General features: G+C 35.3%; 1 protein-coding gene and 1 non-coding gene across 3 annotated transcripts in view; both read left to right on the plus strand.

Moving 5' to 3' along the window:
* The window catches only part of LOC120625099 (homeotic protein distal-less), a 116,475-nt gene that overhangs the window by 43,264 nt on the left and 50,670 nt on the right, over positions 1-22,541 (plus strand). The window lies entirely within an intron of this gene.
* On the plus strand, positions 16,228-16,346 carry LOC120625484. Its single transcript, XR_005658811.1, has one exon. It is a non-coding gene; the product is annotated as a 5S ribosomal RNA (ribosomal RNA).

Genomic DNA, 22,541 nt, shown 5'->3' on the forward strand with positions numbered 1-22,541 from the left:
CCTATATATGTGTCAAATTTCATCAATATCCAAGAAATTGTTGAGCCGAATTTAGTTAATAAATAAATAATCAAACACTTTCGCATTCATACCATGCATAACAAATTACTTTCGCAAAAGCACTTAAATTCATTTTTATAAGTTTTACTTTTGTACATTGCGTAAATAAACATAAAACGCGGCAAAATGAAGAGAAAGTGGTAGGGGCACTTGTCGACTTTGACTTTTAATCGACATTGATAAAAAACGGAGCCAAAGTTAAAGGTTGGCAATCTTGAAAGACCAGATGGTACAGCCGCGGTGGAAAATTTGGAAAAAACACTGTATTGGATAAAATAACTGACTCGTTTTCTCACACGATGGTTTGTGGTACCGCTATATAATGTAATACTTTAAAACTACTCACTTAGTTCCGAATAGTTACAAATCCAACTCAAAGGTGGAATTGTAACAAACTATAGATAAGATGTTGTTGAAAAGTTAACCATCGCTAAACACTAAAAAAATAATAAAAAACTGAATGAACCATGGTGTTCAGATCCTCTTTGCTCAGACTATGTTGGTATGCTCTATTTTTTGTACTTGTATTAGTATCAATTATGTTACCAATATTCATAACATAGGTATGAAAAATAGGAAAAGTGCAATCATTAAGATAATGCCAATAAAATAAAACAAGATTTTCTTTAAGAATGTCTTTTTAGTTTCTTTTTTAATATTTAAAGCATACTTTACACTAAAAATGTGTCTAAAGATTCTTGATAACTTTGTATTTGTATCCTCTATGGACACGAAGCCTTTCATTTGGAAAAAAATCTTTTGATTTTTAAAGCAGGCCAAGAGAAGTAGATCTTCAAAAACAAAATGAAACAAATGTTTTTTTTTAACTTTTAAGGTATAATTTAACTTTCAGCGTAAAATATTATTTTGTTTATGATCAAAGTACTTTGTTAATATATGCAAAGCTATGGCGCCGCACGGTCGCCTCTTATCAATATAGCCTTTCTCTGAATCTATCAGCTATCAACTACTCGTAGCGAGATGGAAATTATGATTACTTATTGCTGAAGAAAAGTGGATATAAAAGTGAAAAGTGCAGCTGATCTATACTTATATTATTATTTCATTTGTACTCAATAGGCTCCGAAACTACTAGACCAATTTTAACCATTTTTGTACCAATGGAAAGATAAACTATAACGAAGTATCATAGGCTATAATATTTTTTAGAATTATAGCAGATTGCAATACTGTAATCTACTACTAGCAAATTTTCGCCTATATTTATTGGCGAAAATTTGCTTGCTCATTATATGGAGTGCATTGAGATAACTTCGATGGTATATGAAAGTTATGTATTGCTTGATTGATGTACTTATTATTAGCTACAAAACGTCTGGCGGGATTTAAAAAAAACAGTAATCAACGTGGACGTAGTCACGGACAGCTAGAACCTATAGAACAGAATCGTAGTGAACTCTGTTGTTTCTATCTTCGCTTACAAGTTACGTTTTATTTTCTCTTAATTTTTCCGGGGATTGGGACATTCTACCGGTCCGGACCGGTCTATGTTTCGAGATTCACATCAGCTATATTTATATATTATTTGAAATAAATTAAGAAATATTTTTATGATATTTACTTACTAACAATATGCCTGCTGTTCACCTTATATACCAAATACTATCCAATCTATTGAACTGTTAAAAGCTGGAGGTACAGTGTAAGGATTGATTCAATGAGGTGTGCAAATTTATTGCCAAATAACGGGAAAACTCTGATCTGTTTAAATTTATAATTTGAAGAAGTAGTAATTAAATCCCAGAACGGCGTACTTTTCCAAAATAAATAGTCTATGGCACTCTCCAGCCCAAGAACTCTAAGCCTGCCTGTACACCCTTTAAAATAAATAAATAAATATACTACGACAATACACACATCGCCATCTAGCCCCAAAGTAAGCGTAGCTTGTGTTTTGGGTACTAAGGTGGCTGATGAATATTTTTATGAATACCATACATAAATACTTATAATATACATATAAACACCCAGACACTGAAAAACTTTCGTGTTCATCACACAAATATTTTCCAGTTGTGGGAATCCAACCCACGGCCTTGGACTCAGAAAGCAGGGTCGCTGCCCACTGCGCCAATCGGCCCTTTGAAATTTATAATAAAAATTAGTAGGGATTTTAGAATCTATAAAAATAACTTGCTTATTTAAATTGCAACCACATTAATTATTTCTAATTAACATTAAGATTAAATCATTAACATAAACATTAAAGATGTGAATATTAAATTAATTAAAACCCGCGGAGATTTATAATCACGACAGTACCCGTTCTATGGAGGTCGGGGAGACCGCCCGCTCCATTCATATACTTTAGTACATTAAACAACATAGTAGTACTTACATAAGTACTTAAGTACTCAGCGACTACCTTAGGTGACCTTTTTTATACAACTTGCAAGTTAGCCCATGACTGCATGTTACCAGATGATCTTATAAATAACGATGCGATCGAATACGGAAGCGGGCTAACCTGTTAGGTTAGTATGGCAGTATGGCAGTTATATTAAACACATACCGCTTTGGTTTCTACAAAGTACAGGAATGCTTGATTAAGCGGCAGATTTTGTTGGTCGGGTGGTAACTAACCACGGCCGAAGCCTCCCACCAGGCAAGACCAAAGAAAATTCAGAATTGGTACATTTCAGTATTGCCCCAGCCGGGCATCTAATCCGGGACCTCCTACTTATAAGACAACAGTGCTCACCGCTGTGCCAGGGAGGTCATTAAAAATATGACATAATTAAATGTAGTGCACAGCAATTGATTAATAATATTTCATCATCATCTTTTTGCCATTATTTGTTAAGTGGGGTCTAACAAAATGCGAAGAATTTGGTCTCTCTTCAGGTCTGAAGTTTAGTTTTTTTTAGTTTTGACACATTTTACGTCCTTGGGAATATATCTTGGAACAACTGCCACCGACCAGTGGCGTGCACGGGATTTTCTACTAGGGTATGCAAAGCAGGTACATTGCATAAAATTCCCCTCCAATACGACTTATATAAAATAATTTGGGTATGCAGTGCTTTTGTGCATGTATGAAATGCACGCCACTGCCACCGACCATAGTTCCCCGGACGAGCTCTGTCACAAAAATCTCTACTACCTACTTCTGATTAAGAGAGACTAATGTATCTCTTAATCAGAAGTACGTAGTAGAGAGAGAGGGACTTTGTTTATCTAACAACAGACTCTCAGTTTCAGCCTACAGTTAGAGTCAGATCGAGGTCGGCATTTACCATGCTTCGGAAAGTACGTTAAGCCATCGACCCCGGTGATTACTCATATGTGGTAATTTTAAGCCCGCCAATCCGCATTTGAACAGCGTGGAGGGTGTATAATTCAAATCCCTATCCCTTCCTAAGAGCGCCCTGTCCGCAGGACGTTAAAAAGCTATCGATTAAATCATATTTACGTATGCATTAAAAACTTAATAACGATATATCTTATTGTAATTTTTTTTTATAATTTCTGGAAACCAAAACTGCGGGCAAAGTAGACCATTATACTGAATTATTTACATAAACATAATAGTGAAATATCTACCAGTTGCGAAGAATGCAAAGAAAAACTATTAACACGGTTATTTCTAACTAGAAACCCGCATTTTATGCGCGTTCTATAAATATAGAGGGCCCAATAGCTCAAGAGTAACCATAGAGCAGTGGCGTGCATAGTGGGTATGCACAGGGTATGCAGATGATATAAAATTAAGAAAACCTCCAGTACGAGTTATGAATACTGACGGGTAGAATTTTAATAACTCTTACAATGCCTATCCTTGAGTTTTTTATAACTCGTACTGGAAATTTTCTTAATTTTATATCATCTGCATACCCTGTGCTATGGAGGGTAGAGGTAAGGAGAGTCATCTTATATGGGAGAAAAGTTGAAAAAGTGTCCAATCCTCCACAATGGCGCTGGTGGATGCACAGGGTATGGTATGAATGTAGCAATCGTAGATGAATTGAAGTATGCCGAGTTAAAAAATTTAATGTCATTATCGATTAGTTAATTATTGAGAATTTCAACAACTTACGTTGTACAAAATATTGTGGTAAATATAACCTTACTTCCTTGTTTATTTTTCAAGCCTACTCTAACAATATTTGGTTTGGCGCTTCTTTTAAGAGTTGATGCAAATGTGGCGCCATCCTAATTTAATACATTTTGACGACACTTTTTCATATACACAGATGATCCTCCTTACCTCTACCCTCCATACCCCGTGCATACCCACTATGCACGCCACTGCCATAGAGGCATATTGAAATACATTTTTTTTTTATTTGTTCTAATTAGTGAATGCTTCTGGTCATTCTAAATAATAATTTTAAAAAAATGATTTTTGTAAACCAATCTGAGGACTAACGTACTTCAATGATTATACCTACCTACCTGTTACCTACTATTACTAGCGACAACCCGGCTTCGCATGCAATGTGATCAATAATACAATTCCGTAGTACATTATTTTAATCTATCTCGTAAAGTTAAGCCAGCGTTTGCAAAGTAAACACCCAAAAATATGTTTAGTATGACATCACATTATAAACCTTGAAGTTGATTAGCTTTTCTCATGTTTACTGTTTAAAAACCTTTCTTTAAAATCACTCTATCTAATTCTGAAATTGCATGAAAACCTGTTGTTTGAAATATCTAAGCATACAAACAGCAGGAGCGACTTTGTTCTATACTATGTAAAGAAGAAAAGATACTACCTTATATCCTTTATCCTACATTTTTTTATGTAGCTCATACCCACCGTAAAGGTTTTAACAGTGTCACTGGGCAACCCTTACGTTTCGCCACGGGTTGATCCCCAGAGAGTCGTCGTCTCGTGACGAACGAGGGAACTTCAACCAGGGCAAGTTCTATGAGGCTCGGACCTTGTGACCCACATCCGGATGACGTCACAAATCGGGGACCTCGTCTTAGCCGGAGACACGCTATGTAGAGGTGTGTCCTACTTGAGCTGCTTTGTCGGTCGTTATTTGAACGTCCGGGTAATAGAAATGTAAATCCGAAACGTTGTTATGTTATAAAAATTTGTCAAGATGGGTTTAGCATTAGTTTCTAGACTAATGCTAAACCCATCTTGACAAATTTTTAAACGAATAGTTTGCATCTAAAAGATGGAGAAAATAAAATTTTTCAAGGTATTACAGGCCGTTACAGGGCACGGATTTCTTCTAAGAATGTGAACGATTTGGGCTGCTATCACGCTGGTAATTCCACCTAGTTCGGATTCCACCCATTTCGTATTGCTGGAATTCAACACATTTGAAAATGATATGTATTATCACGATGTTTTCCTACACCGTTTTAGGAAGTGATATTATAAATGCTTAAATTAAAAACGTACATAGCTCCGGAAAGTAAGAGGTGCCTGTTGAGGATTGGGTCCTACCAAAAGGGAGCCTTTAAAGGTTTACTTATTTGAGATTTTTTTCCTATCAAATAAATTAATACTGAATTTTAAAAAGTCGTAGAACTACTTTCTTTTTTTTTTATTTGACCGCCTGTATGTACCGCGACGGGCAAACGGGCAAAACTTATCCACTACAATTTAAAAACAAAAAACACATTACATTTGCTCAACACAGGTTATCACGGGAACATTTTCGAAATCTCAATAATTTATACACGTGCCAACCACTATATTATAAAGTAGTAAGGCGCGTGGTTACACGGCCCCCGAGATTTTATCCTTCTTTCAAGCAGCAACGGACCTATTTTGGTCGTTGCGAAGTTAAGTAATGAAAGGTTTATTTTAATCATGGAAGGTTTTCGACGTTCTATCATGAATTAATTTATATATTTACGAAGACTTTTATTTCCTTTACCTGTCGCGGAATAAAAACAGTTTTATCGTCGAAAAATATCAAAATGTATTAAAACACAAGATAGCATCTTAAATGCATCTGTCCCGGGCTTAAAAAGTTAAAACCTAAATGCACGCAAACGAATACTAAATAGGCAAGTTAAAAAAAGTTTACAGAATAAATACCTTTATCGCTATTAACACAAAAGCTACTTTTCTGTGACATAATAAAGGCTGTAGATAGTAACTTGTGTGGTACTACGTAAAGGATTAATATAGTTTTTGTGGCTACCTAGATAATGACATTACTGCCTTTTAATCTACGCAATGTGAGGGCCTTAAATTGTAATCGTATGTCAGTTATAAAACGTAAGTAATAAACTTTTTTTGTTGTTGTTGAAATTGACCTTTAAGGTTTTAGAGTTGCCTCAACCCAGTTGTCCCGCAGATATCATGGATATGATCATTGCAAACAATGGAAGTCCCCTGCTGGCCACATTTCCTTTTTATATAATTTACAAATGAAGTTTGTCTTTTCATTTATTTTTATCGTGTCCCAAAAAGAGAAAAAAAAAACGACAGCATTATATAAAAATCTTCTGTGCGATAGGCACACAATTCCTCTCACACCACTTCAGCAACTTGGGAGTTCAAGTCCAAAAAGTCCACATTCCACTTCAGCTTAACAGCTGTTGTACCGAAAATATATTAAATATACTATGACAATATACTACGACAATACACACATCGCCATCTAGCCCCAAAGTAAGCGTAGCTTGTGTTATGGGTACTAAGATGACTGATGAATATTTTTATGAATAATATACATAAATACTTAGAATATACATGTAAACACCCAGACACTGAACAACATTCATGCTCATCACACAAACATTTTCTAGTAGTGAGACTCGAACCCACGACCTTTGACTCAAAAAACAGGGTCGCTGCAAACTGCGCCAATCGGCCGTCCCTTGCCAATAACCGTGCCGTATGGTGACTGTCGATCGGAATACAGTTGTCACCAACCCTTTTCTTCCCGCGGGTGTCTTACGAGGCGATTAAGGGAATATAAAGAAGAAGAGAAGGGAAGAATACTCACTACGGGAAAAATCCTATAATTATGTAAAGGATTACTTAAACAAAAAAAAAGCTTGGTTGAGAATTGCTCTAACTTCATAGCTTAATATTAATTTACCGTGAGATGGTATGGTGATAACAAAAAAATAACCAGGCTAAGTTTGTTGTGGGCTCTTATTAGACCAGGGCGCGCTTGGAACCCTCGTATATTTAGGTTTAAGTTGGCGAACGAAGTTATATGTACTTTAAACATATACGTATGAACGCTTTGGCGACGTTGACATTCATGCAACTAGTGTAGTGTGTAGTAATTTCAAGAAGTTGGTAATAAGCAATCTGGAATATAAAAAAATTAAATAATAAGTCGTATTAAGTAGTTAGTTAGTTTGCATTTTAAGTGATGAATTATTTTTGTAATAATTTAATCTGTTTTAAATTTTTCATGTAGCCCTATTTTTTAATATAAGTTTAGTCATTCGTGGACAATGATGTGGGTCTTGTGCCACTGCTATTTTATTTTTAGATATCTTTTTTGTTATTTTTGTGCATGATCTGTCTGTCTGTCTGTTTGCCCTGTTTTCCCTAATAAATAAATAAATAAACGCGTCATAAGTGCCTGTGATAGGCCTACATGACTAAAGAAATTTTGAATTCTGAATTTAACGGAGAGCGGCTGCAGCGTCCTCCGTGCTACTACTACCATCCTTTGTGATCACCAACCCACCTTCCCAACGTGGTGATTATGGGCAAGTCCTCCAGTTGGGAGAGGACTTTAGTCCAACAGTGGACTGTAATGGGCTGTTGATGTTGATTCGTGCAATCGAAATAAAAGATTTTTAAATTATGATAAACGACTAAGACACCGGGAGGTACCTTTGCATCGTTCGAGTCCATGTAGGACTGAGATGCATCGATAATGCAGTCGTATGTATATCAAAATAATGTCATGAATATCAAAAGTTGAATTATTTACCCACTTTATAAATTTACTGTAACAATTAATTCAAGCAAATAAAATATCACTTACAACATGTTAAACGGTGAAGGAAAAACATGTTCAAGAAACCAGCATGCCAGAGAGTTAATGCAGTTCCCAAAGGCGTGTGAATTCTACCAATCCGCACATGGCCATTGCGGTGGACTACTGCCTCAACTCTTCCCATTCTGAGCCTCGTGCCCTGTTATGAGCCGGGGTTAATAATGACGATGATGAACCAATAATAGTTACTTAGCGTAGTTTCAACACACTTATATTAAACGTTAGACCTTTTATTACATTCGCACCGCTTCGTCATAGGGGTTAATCGAATCGTATGTAATAAGCTTGTACGATTACTATTATTGATTTTCTCATACCGTTATATCAGTTAATGTCTTTATTCTTGCATTAAAAACCACAATGAAGTTACTATATAATAGCAAAACAATGTTATTCATCGGAAAATAGAACAATGTCGACATTTCGCATCGAGTTTGTTTATTCCCAAGCTGGCATTCTGAGACAAGTCGAGTTTTGATTGTTGTTCTTGAGGTTCCGTACAAATTTCGGCGCGTGGTTGTCCATATACCTACATACGCAGGTAAGTACGGAGATCCCATGTCATCTGGCATGTTACCAAATGCACCTACCTTAAGATGAGTGGAGATCCATCGCTTATAAGCTCTGGCTTATAAGCGATGGATCTCCACTCATCTTTGCTCTGCGAAGTGGTGCCAGAGCACCACTTCGCAGAGCTCGCAAGGAATACATCCTCAGTCGTGTAGACGGCACACGACGGAAGTGTGTGTGAAGGAAATGTGTGAGTGTGTGTGTGTGTGTGTGTGTTTGTGTGTTGGTGCTGTACCTATTTGTGTGCCTTATTGTGTGCCTGGTTGTGTGCCTGTAATTATATCGGCAACCACTCCCTTTAGACTAGAGCACAGCACTGCTACTTGGCGGCAAAAATTACAATGGCTATAGCACTTCTACGGATGAGCCCTATCATAAAAAGCTCTTATATTACTAATAGAATTTAATTTGTAGGCTGATTGGTGCAGTAGGCGGCGACCGTGCTTTCTGAGTCCAGGGCGGTGGGTTCGATTTCTATAAATTTAAAATGATTGTGTGATGAAAATGAATATTTTTCAGTGTCTGGATGTTAATAATATTGTATCTCTCAGTAATTTTACTAAACTTGACAACTTGTCAAGTTAAAATTACTGACAGATATGTTATTTTACCACTGAACCCTGAATTTTTTGTTATCACCATCTTCAGTATATAAATATCGAACTATTGAAATTATATCTTGATTCATTACGCTGCAACTCGAATGCCGCTTGGCGGGGTTTAACAATTTGTATCACATATAAGTGACCAAGCAATTAAATATTGCTTAAAAAACACTTGAGAGTTCTCCATCATGTTTTATAGGGCTTGTGTCTTCACACGCCCTATATGATACCAATCCACACTCGGCCAGCGTGGTGGATTAAGGTCTAAACCCTTCTCAGTATGAGAGGAGACCCCTGCCCTGTAATGGACCGGCTATGGGTTGATTACGATGATGAACAGAAAAATTCTAAAGATTGTTAAACTTCAGCAATCTGCTGAGTTTCTTGCCGACTCTTCTCAGTGGAATCTGCCTTCCGAACCGGTGGTAGAGTCACTACAAACAGACTGACTTGACGTTTCAAAAATGCTTATTAATAAAGCCCACTTGAAATAAATGAATTTTTTTTGAACAGACACTGGAGGCTCAAAGTGTTCTCCCAGTCATTTCGTAACGGCCAAACCCAATTTATAATTCAGCCCGGGCAAATAATCGATCCCGGCATTGAACGAAGGCCGATTGGCGCAGTGGGCAGCGACACTGCTTTCAGAGTCCAATGCCGTGGGTGCAATTCCCACAACTGGATTTTTTTTGTGACGAACATAAATTTATGTATATTAATCATAAAAATAAAGTCAAAGTCACGCGCGTAATAGATTTTTATCAATTTAGGTAGGAAGGCCTTTGATATAATGATCTTATTTTAACGAATGGACTATTATTCTTCTGATTGAAGTAATAACTAAACCCAAATTAAATGAGATAAAAATAAAACAAGGAACACTCCGTTAAAGTATGATGGTAATATATTTCACATTAATCTCTTCGTTAATATTTTCTTTTTAAACTACTACCACTTCGGAAGGGGTCATATATCATAGAGAAGAAGTGGCGAAAGAAACTCCAGAGCAACCCTTCTTTTAAAATATCAGATTTACAATATTTCATTATTATTATTTCTTATATATCTTTAATTTTATAACACATATTTTATCGTATGAAAGTAATTAAATGATATAGTAATTTTGCAAAGTACTTAACTTTAGTATTTCAGCCAGCGTGGTGGCCTCAGTGAAGGACCAACTGTTTGCTGGCCAAAAACAGAGACTGCCCCCTTTTTTGACAAGGCACATTAGTTTTATACTTTTCGACATCACGTGTTTTACCAATATCAATTTCCGGAAAGCTTTAATTTTAAAGTATAGTGACACAATTGTATAATGACAATTGTATGAACAAATATTAATACTTAAAGTATAATAACATCATTGTATGATGACTTTAACAACAATGGTTTTATATTAATTTCACTTACTCTAAATATTATTTTTAAAATACAATTACAAAACTGTATAATGAAAGTTTTGTATTGACAGCGGTATAGTGACAGACATCACTGAATGTTGACTAATAAAAATGGTCTTTATATTTAATGTGAGGATATTAATATTAACTTTGAAATATACTTTTACAATAAATCATAATTAAATATGATAAATATCAAGTTGTTATTTTATGATATTCTAACACGCGCATGCTCACGCGCTTCACCACCAGGGGGCGCCGCAACCGCACCCCCCCTACGTACCCCAGTACTCCTGGTACCAAGCTGACGCCAACCCTGGCCTTTTAACGTAAGTATCAATAGAGTCAAAGTCAAAGTCAAAAATATCTTTAGTCAAGTAGGCCCACAGGTGGCACTTTTGATGCGTACATAAGAATTACACGGTAGTGAGATGACGGCGATAACCACATTCGTAAACTTAAAACTAAAGCTACGAGGGCTCCAAACGCGTCCCGGTCTAAGAAGAAGCCCACAACAAACTTAGCCGGGAGTTTTTTTTTTTTTTGTTATCACCATCTCACAAAATCAAAACAAATATTCATCAGTCATCTTAGTAGCCATAACACAAGCTACGCTTACTTTGGGGCTAGATGGCGATGTGTGTATTGATTTATTTAATCATCAAAACAGCTGAGTATAGAGTTGAGTATAAAACCCTGTAGTATCAAAATGCAGCATATGCAAACCTGTAGGTCTAGGTCTAAAGGTAAATTAAAATGTCGATGTTTTTGTGGGCTAAGCCGTCAATCATCATGGGGGTCACTCGGGTATAATTGCATAAGTTTTAATGTCACGATTACATACAACATGTGTTGAGTAATTATGTTTTTACTTTACACACTTGGGAGATCGATCTTACTTTGGAAAGTTAAGGGACTTACGATTTACTGGCCTTTTCGCCACGTTTACGCCATGGAATGTTATCACCATCCATTTATATCTGATGGGTTTCCGCTCAGGACGAGAATGGTTTAGGATGCAAGTGCGGATTGGTAGAATTTACACGCCCTTGAGGATTTTATTAAAAAAATCTCAGGCATGGAGGTTTCCTGTCAATGTTTTCCACACTTTAAATTAAGAACACAGAATTAGAGATACGAGCCGGTTATCGAAATCGTTTCCACCGAAGCTGCCTCAATAAAGAAATGTCTTTTGCAAGGACCAATAATATTTGTCATAGAATAGATTTGATTGGATTAGTTAATTTATTTTATAACCCAACTGTTTTTTGTGATTTCTTTCCAGATTTGTTGTGTCTTAAAAATCTCGCGGTAACCGTTACTTGATAAATAGTATCCTATCCCCGAATATTGTCTTGCGAAATCGATTTCCCCAAGATTCATACAAAGATAACGAAGGATATTATTTTAAATCACACCCCAAGAACGTTACCCTGTGTGCTAAATTATAAGAAATCAAGCCAATGTGTGATAAATTTCATTAAGATCGGTGCATTGCTTGAGCTGCACATATTCAACAAACAAAAGACACTTACGAATTTATAATATTAGTATGGAAGTATATTTATCTACTTGTACGTATATTACTTCATTATTACTAGAAATAACGGTAGAACAAGAGAATAAAGACGCTCACAATTGACGTTTGTGTCACTTCAAAATTCAAAACACAATTGTTCCCCTTACATTCGAGCTCTGCCTTTTTATATCGTTATTTTATTATGGTGCTCCCACATTGCCGTTATAAAATGTTTGTAAACATTTTATAACACCAAAACATTTACTAACAAATGTTAACAATTGTTGCACTTTGTTAGAAACTGTTACATGTTATAAGTGCTCCTACATTGATGGAAAATGTTTAAACATTTTATAACATCTAGTATTGGCTCGCAGTTTGGTTTCGCCTTCTGAGGGCTGAGGACGTCTACACGAAAATGGAAGAAGATTTGCTCATTGGAATAGCTTTTATTTTTTGTTTAAAAAAGAAGAAAAAGCGCTCTTATTGGCATTGCCATCACCCTTATAAAATGTTTACAAACAAAAGATAACACATGTTTTATTTTGTTATAATTTGTTTTGTTATAAAATGTTTACTAACATTACTAAACATTTTCTAACATGAAAATTTATTTGTGATTAAATGTTTGCTAACAAATGTTTACTAACGTTATTAAACATTTTCTAACGGCAATGTGGGAGCACCATTACAAATCATCAAAAGAATATTGTTGTATATATTGTATAACAACAAAATACTTTTGATGACATTAACAATTATTCATTGTAAAGTCAACATCTCCTGATGATGCTCCGGTTTCGGAGCGAAACGTGCGTAGAGGGTGTATTGCCGAGGATCTGTGTGGTGTGGAGTATAAGGATTGAAGAAATTATAAATTACACCACACAGATTCTCCTGTTTTTCGCGGAGTATAGCAAATTAAGCTTAATTTTGATAATTTTGTTAAACTATGTTGTTATAGTGTAAATAATATTTATAAATCATATTATTAATTTTATCAATTAAATATCACTTTTCCATAGACATTAAAATATATCTATAATATTTAAAAATGGAACACGTGTTTGATACTATCTCCTGTATTGAAATTCAAATAAATACAATATTAATATATTTTAGGGAATAATGAAGTTATTTATTATAATTAGTTTACAGAGTTTCTTATATTACCTAAAGGGACCCTTTAGTCGGTTAGTTGTTTAAAAATAAAACAATTAACTATTAATGGACCGGCCAATTAATAAACAATTAAGCATTAATTAATTACTCGATAAGCACGTTATAAGAAATTACTGAAACATATTATTGACATTGTATTATTTTAAATGCATTGTTGGTTAAGTGGTTTGCAGGATATATTAAGGAACACAAGGTCTCCGGTTCGAATCTTATTTCAGTCCGGAGTAACTACTAATGATATTAAGCTGTCAGTCCCGGTTGTAATTACTAAAATTTCGTGATAATAACCCGCATTTGAGCAGCGTGGTGGTTATAATGCGTTCCCAGCAGTGGGACTTTCATCGGCTGATGATGATAAGTTTTACTGTAGTACCAAGAGTAAATGTATATGAGTTAGCTTGAAGAGGGAACTTATTTTCATAGACGTATAGTCAAACATATAGGTAGAACCACAAGGTATGCAGAACGTTGCCAACGGCTGAAACCCACCATGCCATTAAAATATTACTTAAAAATATTATACTTTTGCACCGGTCCTTCAACAGTCCTGTATGCACAAGTGTGGACACACCTTGAGATTTAAAGATTAAACTCTTCAAACCTTTGCCTGTAAATCCAACTGTTGAAAAAAACAAATGGAACATGAAGCTGCCACAAAAATCAACCGTACAAATTTAAAATTGGAACAAATCTCGGCGGCATACGCTCCTGCAATAAGTAGGAAGTCCCGATTAAACCCTAATGTGCTCAAGTGACGTCCTCGTTGGAAACCACCAGTATAACTTGACCCACCTCCCCCCTCTTGTCCCTTTAGGAACGGACGACGAAGATCCGTAGTAACAGTACGAGATGGCTCAATTGAAATCGGTCACTACATTGGTATATCCTAAAACCAGTTAATAAAGACCTATCTCAGTGATACAATTCGGTGTAGCTGGTACCCTAAGGGGGCTCTTGTTGGTTTGGTCGGTATATTAGCTTCATTGATCCAGCCGGATGCTTGCTTAAGACGGTGTAACTTGTAGTTGTATAGATTAACTGTCGGTTTTGCAACTTTGCGTCGAAAATATGGCCTTCAATACGTTTTCCCTTTGATCCGTTGAACATGTTATGTAATCAAGGTAACTGGTGTACCTACCTTAGATCGCTTAGTTTTGTGTACGTTCTATAAAATTGTTTGCAATAATTTTAGTAATATTACAATAATAATTTACGGTTATCGGTGTAGTTCCCAGGATGTGAGAAATTGAAATCACTACATATAATATTGATTTCCTTAAATACCTATCTATTAAATATATTATGTGTCAAGGTTGATCCTGGATCGCTTGTTTTTTTTTGTTTTATAAAATCGTTGGCAATAATTTGCAAGTGTTTATGAATATGTTATGGGCTTCCTAGGTTTGGCGAAATTGAAATCACTCACAAATTTTTGCCCACTTCCAGTTATTAACCATCCATGCAAAGCTTATATAAATTTCGGTTCTATACCAATAATTATAAAACCATACAAAGCTATTTGGAAAGGCGGTACTAAGCCGATGGCGTATTACAGTATTTAATAATAGTCGCGGGGCTTTTTGTGGAGCTCGTCAGGGAAAGTACTACCACAATGTTTATTTCTGCCGCTAAGCAACATTTTTGCAACGCTGTGCTGTGTGTGTGTGAAATTACAGGCACATCAAGCTTAACACCTCTGTGAAGTGTTGCTCCCTTATTGGTTTCCGTTTTCCACTTACCATCAGGTGGTACATCTGTTTGCTGCGTCAATTATTACAATTTAAAAAAACTTTTCGTTTTCTTGAGAACAATATATAAAAAAATACGCAGTGACAGCCATAACATCAGCTGTGTTTATATTTAAGGTCAACTGGGGTCACGGAGTACTAGGGCAACATGATGGTCCTAGATAATTTTAAAACAATAATTCACATACACATTAGGTTGTTATTCTTTTTTATTTGCACTAAAACCTGAAGTAAGATTTACGAGTGGAGTGGCCTACCCTCACACCCCCTTTTAGCCTCTACAACTGTAAGTACACAATAAACACTCACATTTAACTGAAATGGTTAATAAACACATATCAGTTTACTCTATTAGCAGTATAGCAACAATGTTTCGTAATAAAAATAAACCTTACCTTATCCGTTAACAGTTAACAGTAGCTTCACGTTGTGTGTATAACGTGGTAGGAAATGGGTACTCGGATATGATTAATGGCAACACTAAAAAATCGATTTGTTTGAGTGCCAACGTTACAGTGTCATTAATTATTGTTATATAGCGTTCACACTGTGATATGTTGTATATTATGAATAGGTAACGTAGCTATTAATTATGTATGCTTTTTGTTACTTTAACGCTATTGCCTAAAAAAGGAAGGTATAAGCTGAGTTTCTTTATTAGCTAGCTGTTAGCCGCAGACTGCGTCCACGTTCATTAACTAACTCTATGCCTAAAATCAAGTCCATTGGTTTATTATTTAGGGAGTAAAGGCAGAACAGACAATCACACATTGCATTTGCAACCTTGTAACAGAAATTATATTATGTTCACATATTTTAATATTCAATTTAGCGCAATATATAATATTTTAAGCTGATATACCTAACACAACAATCTAGTTCTTTTATAATGACCAAGTGACAGACGTCAGAAAAGTATTATTTCAGCTGCAGAATCTGAAATAAAAAAGACTTGTATAAAATAATTTGTTGGTACCTACGTAAGAAGGGTTCACACTACCATAAACGATGAACTCTACTTTCTTTTTTTAACCTGTATTTAGTACCTACCTTGTTGAATTGAAACTTCTAATGCGACTTCCAACAAGGTTGCGTTGAACGTTTAACGCTACCATTGATGTGCATTTATATTATCTAAAATATTGTCATATTATGATTGTGTAATTCAAAGCAATTGTTGCCAACGTCCATACCATGTTGAATACACCGGTTCTCGTCCGATCACCGAAGTTAAGCAACATCGGGCGCGGTCAGTACTTGGATGGGTGACCGCCTGGGAACACCGCGTGATGTTGGCTTTTTTGCTTTGTTTTAAAAAGAATCTTAAAAAAATAAGGAAGTCAATTTTATGGCTTTTTTTACCTTGTTTTATATAAAATTAAAAATAAAATTTGGTATAAAGAAATTTCTCTTTTTACGTGTGTAATACACATATACTTCTTTTCTACCTCTGATAGAAAAAGGTTTGGTACATAACCTTGAGTTATTTATGGTTTTTATTACGATGATAAAGAAAAAGGTGCTGGACTCAAACGCGAATCTATTAAAAAGATTCAGGACTCTCTGACCTTCTGGGATACAAGCATTTTGATTACAAACTATAAAACCTTATATCTTTCCTGTTGTAAGAAACAACTGAACTGTTAAACTTTTTCCTGCTTCCCTCTAACCTTTATACAGCTAACAAACTGATAAGTGTAATTAAACGGAATTAATTCTTATGTATTAACTATTAAGGAGTATAATAGTTTAACATAATTTTAACATTTATGACAACAAATGATCGATTTACAATGATAGGTTTTATAGTGCGGTTTGCGCAGATAAGAATTATGTTGTCCTAATGCAAGTGAGAGATTTAAACAGTCGTAGTAATGAGGTACAAACTTTTTAAGTTTTACTTAATTAGGTACATCATTTAGTGAATTTTATTAATAAATTATGTTGTATGGTTTTGTTTAATTTCTAACAGAGCTAATTATTAGCTTAGCTGTGTTGATTTTCTTTGGACCAGGTGACATAATTATAAAGAAATTTAATATCTAAATACTTATTAAAGTTCCTAAACTGAATAATCACAACCTTACTAAAACCGCTGCGTCAAATAGCATGAAATATTGCACTAGTATAACTATCTAATAATTACTAATGAACGAAAGTTTGTTATCAATCACTCTTCATATCCATCATATTCTTACATAACTCTACAATTAAATTAAAAAAACTGGAATAGTTCGTTACCTTTTTTACTCATTTTTAACCGTAGGCTGTGTATATACTGCAAAAGTTGCACCTTCGCTGCGTGAGAGAAGGGCAAATCAGCAAATACACTTATCGCAACTTAATACAATTGACAAGGTTGCTTGGAAGCAGGCCGCTCCGCTTTCATCTCTCACAAGATAAAATAATAATTGTTGAATTTTCTTTGAAGTTTCTTTTCAAGTCTGCCTTCCAAACCGGTTGTAGAATTGCTACAAATTGACGTTTCAAAAGTGTTTATAAAGATACAGGAAAGGCATTGTATTTCTCGAAATATGTTCTGCTATCCTTTTCTTACAGCACCGAACAGTAGCTTGAAGATATCACAGACCATTTCACACATCTATGTTCACAACTAATTAAGCACTAATGACGTAACGCACAAAAAAGACATCAACGCACCTATCAATCATTCCTGAACGAATGATATAATGAACGAACTACCATTCATAATTCCGTAATTCGAAATTTGAATATCGTCTTTTGTTGGCCTTCTATTACGTAAGATTGAGATAAGGTAAAAAATAAAAGTGTGACTATGGTTATTTAACATCTACGCACCCAAATATGTGTACTGCCAGCTTTGTTATTTTTCAATAATATTATTGCTTCTGCAAGGGACGCCGTCATATCTTACGTACCGATAATCAAAATGAAATTGTCATAAAAATATTATTGAAATTATCCGGTGTAAGAATTCGGAAATTATAAATTCCAAATTGCCTCTGTCGAGAATAGAACCCGGGACCTCCAAACAAACCACAGTGCTCACCGCTGCGCCATAGAGGCCGTAAAAAGTTATTTAAGGGGCAATAAAAATATAACAACTACTATAAGTAAAAGATATTGCTAAAAATAAAATCTGCCTTGAACAACAACCTATAAGAAAAGCAATGTTGCCATGAACTGTTTTTTTTTTTAATTAATGTAAACACGTCATATAAGTAAACACAGTTCATTTATTTTCCCCCGTCTTATAATATAAATCTTTCTGATACTTTTAAATTTAAAATGCGTTTTAAGAAACAATTGCTCGGAAATATTATTAATATTTATCTAAGTAGATAAATAGGTTGTTTAGGTTATTAAAGGAAAAAAAAAAAATTGTGTTCGAATATTTTCCAAAATATAATGACTTTACTTATAAGAAGGTTTCCATTTTAAGATTGGATGCAATGGACTATAGGAGTTAATACACATAAAGCTCTGTTCAGACTGTGGCGAAAACCGCGCGGTGGCGACTTCAACGTAGTATGTATTCTTTGTTCCTTAACGCAGGAAATGTTTTTCAATTTTAAGACGAATTATTCTGTTGTTAGTATAGGCAATAGAAGAAACATAGGATTCAAGGTAGGAAGCTTACATTTGTTTAAGAAATTAGATTAACCTGCGAGAACAACATAAAATCCAAACGTAACAGAACGTGGCATGCTGTGCATGAATACATGTGTAGGTGAGGCATAGGTGTTAAGACTCATGCGCCTGTATGTATACGGGCAATCTCGCCCTTCAGACTGAAATACAGCAATGCTGCAGCAATGGAACACGAGATTGCTGCTTATCGGCAGAAATAATAATTGCGGTAGCAGTTCCCCGGACGAGCTCTTCTACTACGGAAACTACTACACAAAAAGCTCTGCTACTACTAAAACTACTACACAGAGCACAAGCTGAAGGCCCGGACGGAGCATGATTGACGTAGTTGATTTTCCTTAAATTTATTGTGTACACAATCGGCGCGTGCGACTCCTAACCGTGCAGGATTCACCTCAGTTAGAACTCAGCCTTAGTATAAGATTTGCTTGCTCGCAATCGAGGAGTCGCTTTCGAGTACGGCATCACTTAAAAACCACAGTAAACAGAAGCTTATCTTCATTGTTTTTATACTCAAATTTGTCTACAATTCTTCAGCCGGGGAGTTCGACGGAACGTTAGTAAAACAAAAATCAGACGTACATGATTTGCGACTCTAAAATAAGAAAGTTTGAGTCCATTTTACTATGACGATACAGAGTTTGGCATGCGTTAACAACTCCTCGATTGTGAGCAAGCGAGCGATTGTACTAAGGCAACAGAGCTGTATTATTGTGCCGAGGCGACGTCAGTCTGACAGGTTGGAACCGGAAATGTCAAAATGTCGAAATTTTTGTAAGTTCACGTCATGCCCCGCGGCGTTCGCCTCGGAAAGTTGTTTTTTTTATATCGTTTTTTTTTTTTAATTTCGTACGTTAAGAAAACAGTTGCGTTGCGTTAACCTTAACCTATTTGTTTATAAATGATGAACAACACTAGCATTCAAGCAGCGTGGTGGGTTTATTCTCTAAAACTCTCTCTTCGTTGATAACATTTTTTCAATAATCATTTACTATTTAGTGCAAATTTAATTATGAAAACGTATAAAATAAATATAAACAAATAAATATACGACGACAATTCATACATCGCCATCTAGCCACAAAGTAAGCGTAGCTGGTGTTATGGGTACTTAGATGACTGATGAATATTTTTATGAATAATATACATAAATACTTATAATATACATATAAACACCCAGACACTGAAAAACATTCATGTTCATCACACAAACATTTTCCAGTTGTGTAAATCGAACACACGGCCCTGGACTCAGAAAGCAGGCTGCCCACTGCGCCAATCGGCCGTCAAAATACTTATAGCGTAGATTAAACTAAGTATAGTTTATAATTATAGGAAACATTATAATTACGATAAATATAATATAGTTCTTTAGTTTTTAATTTTTGCTGTGTGCATAATACACCCATAATCCAAAATGTCGCTGTTTCTTTTTTTTTATTCCTCGACAAGTAAACCATTGAATGCAATCTATGGTTAGTGGTCTTAAGATTTAATCAAACCCTATTTAACCCTTATTAGACCGGTTTTATTAAACCCTTACCTATCCCAAATCAGTTGCTACGCCGCGCTGGCAGTGTAAGATTGGAGGTCTCATCGCTAAAATATCTTTAAGGCTAAAAGTTGTTTTGCTTATGAAATTTTCATTAACAGAGTATATCATAATTCGTTTAAAGGGAATTGCATACAATTCTACAATAAACTACCCATTGACATCTTGGAGATGTCTCTTAAAAAGTTGAAAGTTTGTATTAAACGTAAGCTCATAGAAAAGTCCCATTATAGTATAAAGGACTACGTAATCGATAAAAAAGCTTGGATGTGAATTATTGCTCTAACCAGGTTACTCTTCTAATAATTTTAAATGACAATGTGAGATGGTGATAACCAAAAAAAAACACGCGGCTAAGTTTGTTGTGGGCTTCTTCTTAGACCAGGATGCTTTAGAACCCTCGTAGCTTTAGTTTTAAGTTTACGAATGTGGTTATCGCCATCATCTTACTACCATGTAATTCTTATGTACGCATCATAAGTGCCACCTAAGGGCCTACTTAAATAGAGATATTTTTGACTTTGACTTTGACTTTATGAAATTTCATACATAGATACTCTATTGCGATCCTCCAGAAAGTAATAATGAACTATAAGAAAACTGTCAATTTCTAATGGGGTCTTAAAACGCTAATTCCCGTTTCAATAATCAACTTTCCTACATTAAATCGTGTTCCTCGAACACAGATCAAAATCAGAGTGTTGCAAAAACGCAACTCCTTATTTCCCCATATCAGTGTTCTTGTAAGCGCCATATAAGAAAATGAACCGTACAGCTGATACCGATCTGAGACAAAACAATGATTTTACCATTGATATATAGTACGCACAGATGCACAGGCGAATGATTTAATATTAGTGTCTTTTGGGGTTTTCGAGGGATGGATAAACAAACTCCTCGAATGCCACCAATAATTACTGTGATTCACATATGAGCGGACATCAAAGCTTAATAATTCATGTGGATGCACTCCTTTTTTTATCAAAATTGTAATATGGTGACACTATAATATTACAGTTTTGAAAAATGGTGTTGTAAGTGAAAAATAGTTTGAAACACAAGTGTGATAAAATAAATAACGACACAGAAAAGAAAGAGATATTTTCTTTGTGATTCGAAATATTTGTTCTAATGCTAAAATTGTGTTATTCCACAACAACTATATCGAAACTCATGATAGGTCAATCTATAAAATGTTGGTAGCAAATTTTGTAATAAGCTTTTTTTTAATTGTTTGCCTTATAGTAGGTATGCTTGGGTGCAAAAATTAAAAGTTAGTTATTATCAGCCTCTCCTACTCCGGCTTCATCTTTTCCCCCTTATCCATTAATCTAGCGTTACGTCATAATAGTTAAGCAGTGTTTTATTGCACTTCAAATGACGGGACTCTTCAAACTAGATGCCAGAACGTGATAAGAAATGAGAAGATATTTTAGTTCAATAGTCGATCGTATATAAATAATCAACAACGCGTAATCAATTTAATTAAATCATAGTTATATATGTATCTTGGTCATCAGCAACGTCATAATCCTATTCAAGTTCCACTGCTAGCCTCAGCCCTCTTCTCTCATAGGAGGGGGTTTTTCATAATGTGCCAATGCAGATTGGCGGGCTTGAACTTTTATTATCACGTGTGGAATGAATGAATGAATGAAATTCTGAGCTGGTACTGAGATTATTGTACACATTTTGTTTCGACTTGGCTATTAGGTATCTGTAGTTTAACATGCCAACCACTAGGCCAATGGGACAGTGGGTATGTATCTAAGTAGACAATATTATATCAATGGTTATTACAGACATTTTAGTTCGTACAGAACACAATTTTATGCGAAATATAAAAGAACAGTACACCGATAATCTCACGATAGTGAAGTTATAACGCGGTGCATCGAGCGTGGTTACCGAACGATGACGTCACGCTCGCGTGGTTACAACCACAACCATGGAAAAATGAACCACCCATGACTTAATTTCAAACCGTAAGCCTATAGCAATAAGAACACTGCCGTACCCTACAACGGCTACAACCACACTGGCGATTCCTCCAGTTCAATTTAGAGAAGTTCTCTTTTCAAATTTGAATGTTTTTTAAATAGGTTTTTTATTGGACTAGAATTTACGACCGCCCGCGTCTGTTTTGCCGCCAAATGTCAGTCGTAACTTAATTACATTTTTTTATCTGTTGGTTTTAACTCTGATTGCTTGCATAATGCTCATCAATTTTCATTTGTTACAGGTACGTGAAGGGTGTAATAAATTAAGAGTTAGAGAAGGTTTGTAGCACAATTTTTTCGTCTTGACG

This window comes from Pararge aegeria, chromosome 7 (assembly GCF_905163445.1).
Source record: "Pararge aegeria chromosome 7, ilParAegt1.1, whole genome shotgun sequence".
In the NCBI taxonomy this organism is placed as follows: Eukaryota; Metazoa; Arthropoda; class Insecta; order Lepidoptera; family Nymphalidae; genus Pararge; species Pararge aegeria.